Consider the following 8,775-nt stretch of genomic DNA (forward strand, 5'->3'; position numbering starts at 1 on the left):
ACAACATAAGCAACTGCTTTTAAGAAATTCAATTACTAGAAGATTAATACTGAAATTTCCCAAAACTGTCGCCCATTATTATTTTGTATTTCTAATGAGACATTATTAGTGTTTGTTTCCTTTAAAAAAAAAAACAGCAATATTACATTTGTATTCAAACGCTCTAGAAGGTATTTTTTCAAGTAATACTACCAACTTTCTTATTAACTGAGGTTACAAAAGCTCTTACAGAAGACTTCCCCAAGGTGACAGGGCTCCAAGGGTAGAGTGCTCCTGGTTTCCCCACTGGAAGAGCCATGGTAGAGAAGCAGTGATCTTCTAATGGTGAGATTATCAGGAAAGAAACAACAGAAGGTAGAAGGTAAGGGGAAGGAAGTGTAGGAAGAGAACAGAACCAGTTGCTGGTAACTGGCTACACACAACAGGGTCACACAATAGCGTTGCCATGACTGGTGATTCACAGGGGTCCAAATATATATTCACAAAGTGCCACCTTAATATGAAAAAACAAACAAAATGGAAAGGCGAGATGCTTGACTATAAAATCACATTCTGGCTTAGCAGTGTAATCCTGTATGCACCAAAAATCTAGTAAAAGCCAATTTTACATACAAAGAAAAGAAATCTGAATATTAACTGGACGTTCTTCATTTCCACCACAATCAGGACACATGGTACTCACCTGAGTCACCACTGTAACAACTGTTTTGCCGTAACTGAATCTGTTTCAAGGGAAACATAGACCTTGGAAACACGCATGCCAAACACCTTTTAAGATCAGTGCTCTTAAGATTTCAACATTGTAGAAAACAGATCCTGGAAGTAGTCTGGTGAGATCTCAGTGAACAGAAAAATGACGATCACTCTAGATGCATACATTAAGAGAACTTTTCTGATTAAAGGATCAGTCATTTAATAAAAATAATGCAACAGGGTTCCAGATCAAGATAGTGAAATACAAGGACCCCGAACTGACCTCCTCCCATGGACACGTCAAATCTACAGCTAAATACAGAACAATTTCCTTATATAAAACACACGAAAAAGCTAGCTGAGCAATTCCTACGCACTGGGTGAATGAGAAAAAACCAACATGGAAACAGTAGGAGAGTCTGAGAGACAATCTCACCATAAGCCCACCCCCAGCATGGCAGCACACAACAACCGGGAGTGAACTCACAACTCCAAGATTCTCCCTAAGGAACAAAGGGTTTGAACTCCATAACGGGCACCCCAAAATTTAAGCCCTACACCTGACAGATGAAAACACAAAATGTCTACTTTTGAAAGTCATCAGGATTCATGCCAGAAGACCCACGGGCTAGTGAACTGAGAAACAGACTTCACCTGGCTGGCCCCCCAGGGCACAGCACAGAAGCAGACAACCGAAAAGCACCTAGTCTTCCTGTGAAAGAGCCCTATTTTGTCTATTTTGAAGCTTCATCCTGAGGGGCAGGCATCTAATACAATACACATCTAGGGGCCTACTGAAATACTCTTCAAAGACTACAAAGGCTGGCGGGCACCATCTCTGTGCTCTCCCCCTGCCTCGCTGCAGGTCACCAGTGTCTTCCAGAAATGAGCCTGTGCAGAGGTACGGCATCCTGACTGTTGTGGCTGACACCCCTCGATCACCAAGTCTTGCCTGTTATGTGGAGCCCATGACACACAATGGTAAGTTATGTGTCACGGGTTCCACACAACTCTGACAGTGGAGAAGTGGCTGTTGGAAAGGCCCAGGATTCTGGTGACAGCGCCTATCCCAAGGGGCCACACATCAGGGAGCCCACTACAATCCACACTAGAGACAAAGAAACCAGCAGGCGCCAGCTGCGAGCACGCCACCTGCCCTGCCTCAGGTCGCTGAGGAAGAACCTGGGGCACATCCGACACCCCAGCCTTTGTGGCTGCCATCCAGACAGCCTGGATCTGGTGGCCAGCTGGGCCGTGTTAACAGGTACAAGATGACGGCAGCCAACGAAGACATGGCTCTTAACTCGCTGTTGCGTCAGGGTTCAGCATATACAGGAAGCAGACAGAAACACCCATGTCCCAGTCGTCCCCTGGGGTCTGTCTGCAGACGTTAAAAGCTACTGCCTCCCAGTGTGCTTGCAGTCAGCCTAAACCCAGATGCTGACTGAAATCCTCCCTTCTGGGGCACTGACAGGTCTGCCCACAACCTCCATGACTGGGAGTCACCAAGAATGAAGCAAGCTGCTAGGACAAAAACAAAGTTTTGAGAGACAACTAAGAGCTGGGGCAAGGGTGAATGACAAGGTTCATGTCCAAGACTGGGAGAGGTGGCCGTTCCACCTAATGCATAAAAAGCCAACACAGACTCAAGGAATATGAAGAACCACCGGATATATTCCAAAGAAAAAAACAAGACGATGCCTCACAAAAAGGTCATAATGAAACAGATATCAAAATGAGGACCATAATAATGCTCACGGAAGACAGGAGAAGATTCTATAAACAAAGTGGCAATTTCAACAAAGAGAAAATGTAAGAAGGTAGCAAACAGAAGTCACAGCCTTAAAAAATAGGACAGCTGAACTGTAAAATACAACAGGGGGTTCAAGACAGACTAGATTAAGCAGAAGAAAGAAACAGTAAGCTCAAAGACCAGGAGGACTCCTACAAGCAAAGTGGGGGGGGAGGAAGAAGGGGGAGCATAAAAAAGAATGAAGAAAGTTTAAGAGACTCATCAGACACCATGAAGAAAGCCAGCACCTGCATTACAGAGGCCCCAGTGGAAAGGTGAGGAGAAAAGGAGAAAGGCGCAGAACACTTTCTGAGGAAATAATGGCTGAAAAATGTCCCTAACCTGGGGGATTAAGGACATGAGGTTCCAGGAAGTCCAGAGAGTTCCACACAAGAAAAACCCAAAGAAACCCACATTAAGACATATAATTAAAATGCCAAAACTTAAAGTAAGGAGAGACTCTCAAAAGCAGCAAGACAAATACAACTTGTTATAAACAAGGAGCCTTCCCCAAGACTATGTGCAGATTTTTCAGCAGAAACTCCAGGCCAGGATGGAGGAGCATGGGATGGTCAAGGTCCTCAAAGAAAGAGACTTCCAGCCAAGAATACTGGGCAAACTGTCCTTCAAAATTGGAGAGAGTTTCCTAAAATCACCACTAGACTGGCCTTCCAGAAAAATACAAAAGAAATGGCTTTAAGCTGAAATGAAAGGCTGCTGATTAGTAACAGGAAAACATATGAAAGTATAAATCTCCTGGCAAAAGTAAGTCCAGAGTAACTTAATGCTGTGAAGGTAGTGGGTTAATCACTTACACAGCTAACATGAAGGCAACAAGGAAAAAGTAGTCAAAGTGACTGTCACTACAATTTGTTAATGCAGCATAAAAGGATGTAAATAAAATGAGGCATCAAAAACACTAAACATGGAGGGGGGAATGAAAATGTAGAATGCATCTGAACTTCACTTGACGTTTATAAATGTTCTGTGATGTAAGCTCCATGGTAACCACATGCACAAACCTACAGTAGATACACCACAGATAAAGAGCAAGGGAGCTAACTAAGGTCACCACACAGAAAGCCATCAAACCACAAAGGAAGACAGCAAAAGAAGGAAAAAAAGGAATTACAAAATAGCAAGAAAGCAATTAGCAAAATGGCAGGAAATACATACTTATCACTTACTCTAAATGTAAATCAACAAGATGTCCAGTTAAACGACATAGAACAGCTGAATGGATTAAAACAAAACAAAATAACTGCTGCCTAGGAAAGACACACTTCAGATCCAAGGACACACGCAGACTGAAAGTGAAGAGGTGGAAAAGGTCTTCCACACAAATGGAAACCAAAAGACGGGATAGCTACACTTGTATCAGACGAAATAAACCTTAGGACAAAGATTGTAATAAAAGGCAAAGAGAGGGGCGCCTGGGGGGCTCAGTTGGTTAAGCATCTGCCTTTGGCTCAGGTCATGATCCCAGGGTTGTGGATCGAGTCCTGCATTGGGCTCCCTGCTCAGCGGGGAATCTGCTTGCCCCTCTCCTTCTGCTCCTCCCCTGCTTACTCTCTCTAATAAAATCTTAAAAAAAAAAAAAAAGAAGGCTGTTATATAACGATAGTAGTCAATCCAACAAGAGAATAGCACATTTGTAAATATTTATGCATAGGAGCACCTAAATACATAAAGCAAACATTAACAAACTTAAAGGGAAAAAGAGACACCAGTACAGCAGTAATGGAGGACTTGAACACCCAACTACATCAATGGATATACAGTGATGATAAAAAATCAATAATGAAACACTGTCTTACATGACACTTTAGACTAGATGGACTTAACAGTCGTTTACAGAACATTTCATCCTAAAGTAAGACCTTTCTTCTCAAGTGCATATGAAATATTCTCCAAGATAAATCATATGTTGGGCCACAAAAAAGGTCATTAAACTGAAGGACACTAAAATCAGATCAAGCCTCTTTCCAACCACAATGGTATGAAGTCAGCAACCAAAGAAGAAAACTGGAAAATTCGTAAGTATGTGGAGCTTAAACAACACACTCTTGAACAACCAATGGATCAAAGAGGAACTCAAAAAGAAATAAAAAGTTACCTTGAGACAGAGAGAGTGGGGTAAGAGAGTGGAGCAGGAGGATCCTGAGCTCACCTCCTGCCATGGACACACCAAGGTAACTACACAGAAAGCAACCTGCTCTTAAAACATTCTGAAGATTAGCAGAACAGATCATTCACAACGGAAGACATTAAAAAACAGAAAAAAGAAGCCACATCCAGAAGGGTAGGAAGGACACAGACGGAGTCGGGAACCAAACCTCCAGCATGATGACCCACAAGCAGGAGGGATGTCACAGGCAGGGAGATCATTGCTAAGGAGCAAGGGGACCAAGCCCCACACTGGGCACCCCCAGCCCTGTGAACTTGCATCGAGAACAGTCCCAACAATGCCTGGCCCTCAAAATCAGCAGGGCTTAACTCCAGGAAAGCCTGATGACTCCAGGAAACCAAGACTGCCCTCAAAGGGCCACCGTGCTTTTTTGTTTGGTCTCAGACCTAGCACAGAATCAGCAGTTTGAAAACAGCCTGGGCTATCTATGAAGATTTACTGACGAATGTTAGGGCATGTGCCACAGGGGCAGGAATGTGTAAGTGCTCTGTCAGGAACAGAAGAGTTGGTGGCGCCATGCCCTCCTTCGGTCCACCTCACCAGATGCTTGTGGGAGCCCCTTCTGACACTTTCCATCCACTTTCCTAGCACCCCTCACCCCACCTGGGCATTCCCCTGAGAACACACCTGCACCAGACAGGCACCCACCAAAGCAGATGCACCTCACCACCACACACAGTGGGCAGCCATGGTCAGGACGCACCCAGAGTGATTAGCTCTCTGCCACGAGGGTGGGAAAGGGGGGTGTAGCAGCCTGGCCAGGACTGGTACACCAAAGCCACTCCTGCCCTGGGAAGCGAGGTCAGCCCCCCTGGCCAGCGTGCCCATAGCAGTTCTTACTAGGGCCTGTCAGCCAGCTGTGCCAAGAGCTAGCCCCACCCAGCAGCAAGCCCACTGCAGCTACAGTCAGGCAAGCTGACTGGGGAGGGACCTACCCTTCTCACCAGTGTGCCCACAGTGGTCCAGGCCAGTCACTGCAACAAGCTGGGCTGAGAGCCAGCCCTGCCCAGCAGCATGCCTACAGCAGACACAACCTGGCTTCTCAGGCAGCCCCTCCAGGGGTCAGCCCTACTCACCAGCATGCCGGCAGCAGTCACTGCCCAGGCACAAGAGGGCATACGCAGCTCAATCAGGGGACATCCACAGAGCACCTGGATCTGGTGACCAAGAGGGACTGTGCTCCTCAGACCCAAAGAAAGCTTGCTAGATGAGGCCATTACATTGAAGAATAAAAGACCTACCTGACCTACCTGATGCATAGAAGAAAATACAGAGACCCAGATACACTGAGACAGAGGAATATGATCCAGATGAAAGAACAAAAAGAAACTTCAGAAAAAGAACTAAACAAAATGGAAATAATAAATCTATCTGATAAAGAATTCAAAGTAATGGTCTTAAAGATTTTCATGGGATTTGAGAGAAAAGCTGATGAACTGAGTGAGTACTTCAAAAAAGATATAGAAAATGTAAAGAAAAAACAATCAAAGCTAAAGTATACAATAATTAAAATGAAAAATACACCTGAGGGAATAAACAGCAGAGTAGATGATGTAGAACAAACCAGCGATATGGAAGACAGGGTAGTGGAAAGCAACTAAACTGAATGATAAAAAGAAAAAAGAATTTTAAAAATGAGGACTGGTTAAGGGGACCTATGAGACAGAAATCAAACATACTAAATTCATATTATAAGGGTCCCAGAAAGAAAAGGGAGAAAGAAGCAGAACATTTATTTGAAGAAATAGTAGCTGAAAACTTCCCAAATCTGAGGAAAGAGAAATCCATGTCCAGGAAACACAAAGAGCCCCAAACAAGATGAACCCTGGTAGATCCACACCAAGACATATGATAATTAAAATCACAAAAATTAAAGACAGAGAATCTTAAAAGCAGCAAGAGAAAAGCAAATAGTTATGTACAAGGGAAAACCCATAAGGCTATAACCTGATTTTTTAGCAGAACCATTGCAAGTCATAAGAGAATGACATGACATATATTCAAATTGCAGAAAGGAAAAATCCTACAACCAAAATATGCTCCATCTGGCAAGGTTCTTCAGAATTAAAGAGCTTCCCACACAAACAAAAGTTAAAGGAGTTTATCACCACTAAACTGGCTTTACAAGTAATATTAAAGGGACTTCTTTAAGAAGATGGGGTGGGGGGGAGGCAATAACTAGAAATAAGTAAATTATGATAGGAAAAAATTTCATCGATAAAAGCAAAGCAAACATACAGTAAAGGTAGTAAATCAATCCCATATATGGATAGTTTGAAGGTTAAATGACAAAAATAGTAAAATTAATTATAGCTACAAAAACTAATTAAGGGATAAAAAAGATTTAATATATGACTTTGTATACATAAAATGTAGTGCTTTTGTAATGTGTTCAAACATAAGTGAACATCAACTTAATGTAAACTGCTATATGCATATAAGATATCATATATGAACCTCAGGGTAACCATAGAAATCAAAGGGGAAATCAAGAAATATCTGAGGAGGGGTGCCTGGGTGGCTCAGTCGTTGGGCGTCTGCCTTCGGCTCAGGTCATGATCCCGGGATCCTGGGATTGAGCCCCACATTGGGCTCCCTGCTCAGTGGGAAGCCTGCTTCTCCCTCTCCCACTCCCCTGCTTGTGTTCCCTCTCTCACTGTGTGTCTCTCTCTGTCAAATAAAATCTTTAAAAAAAAAAAAGTATCTGAGGAAAAATGAAAATGGAAGCATGTCAGTTCAAAATGTTTGGGACACAGCAAAAGCAATTCAAAAAGGGATTATTTATAGCAATATAGGCCTACTCATAAAACAAAAAAGAAAATTTCAAATAAGCAATCTAACATTACCCCTAAAGGAAATGGAAAAGAACAAAGTCCAAAGTTAACAGAAGGAAGGAAATAATAGAAATCTGAGTGGAAAAAAATTAAGAACAAAAACATAAAAAATAGAAAAGATGAATGAAACCAACAGCTGACTCCTAGAAAAGGTAAACAAAATTGATAAACCATCAGCTGGACTAATCAAGAAAAAAAAGAAAGGATTCAAAAAAATAAAGTCAGAAATGAAATAAAAATTAAAACCAACACCACAAAATACAAAGAATTATAAGAGACTACTATGGAAAACTGTATGTCAACAAATCAAGGAACTTAGAAAAAAATGGGTAAATACCTAGAAACACACAACCTTCCAAGATTGAATCAGAAAGAAATAGAAAATCTGAAGAGACCAAGTACTAGTAATGAAATTGAATGAAACTGAATCAATTAAAGAAAAAAAAATACCAACGAACAAAATCCATGACCGGATGACTTTTCAGATGAGTGATACCAAACATGTAAAGAGGTATTACCCATCTTCCAGTGAAACACTGAAAATCTTTCCTCCATATTCAGAAACAAGACATGGGCATTAACTCTTGCTATATAGTACTGGAAGTCCTAATCAGAGTAATTAAAGCAAGAAAAATAAAATGCATCCAAATCTAAAAGAAAAAAAAAAAAGGAATGAAACCTGTCACTATTTGCACATGACACATTGCATATAAAATACCCTAAATAATCCACCACATAAATGTTAGAACTAATAAATGAATTCAGCAAAGTAGCAGGATATAAAATCAATATACAAAATCAGCTGCATTTCTATACAATAATAATAAACTATCAAAAAGAGAAATTAAGAAAATAATCCCATTTATAATTGCATCAAAAACAAAAAAATACCTAGGAATACATTTAACCAAAGAGATGAAAGACCCGTACCTTTAAAAAATATATGACATTGGTAGAAGAGATTGAAGACTGAACAAATAGACATTCCATGCTCATGGACTAGAAGAATATTGTTAAGATATCCATACTACCCAAAGCAATCTAAAGATTTAATACAATCCCTATCAAAATTCCAACGGCATTTTTCACAGAAGTAGTACAAAGACTCCTAAAATTTGATGAAACCACTAAAGACCACCAAACAGCCCAACCAATGCTGAGAAAGAAGAACAAAGCTGGAGGCATCATGCTTCTTGCTTCTTGTTTTCATTTTTTACAAAGCTTCAATAATCAAAACACTATGGTTTGGGCATAAAAACAGACATATA

Source organism: Leptonychotes weddellii, chromosome 14 (genome assembly GCF_054177405.1).
Source record: "Leptonychotes weddellii isolate Sample4059 chromosome 14, ASM5417740v2, whole genome shotgun sequence".
Lineage (NCBI taxonomy): Eukaryota > Metazoa > Chordata > Mammalia > Carnivora > Phocidae > Leptonychotes > Leptonychotes weddellii.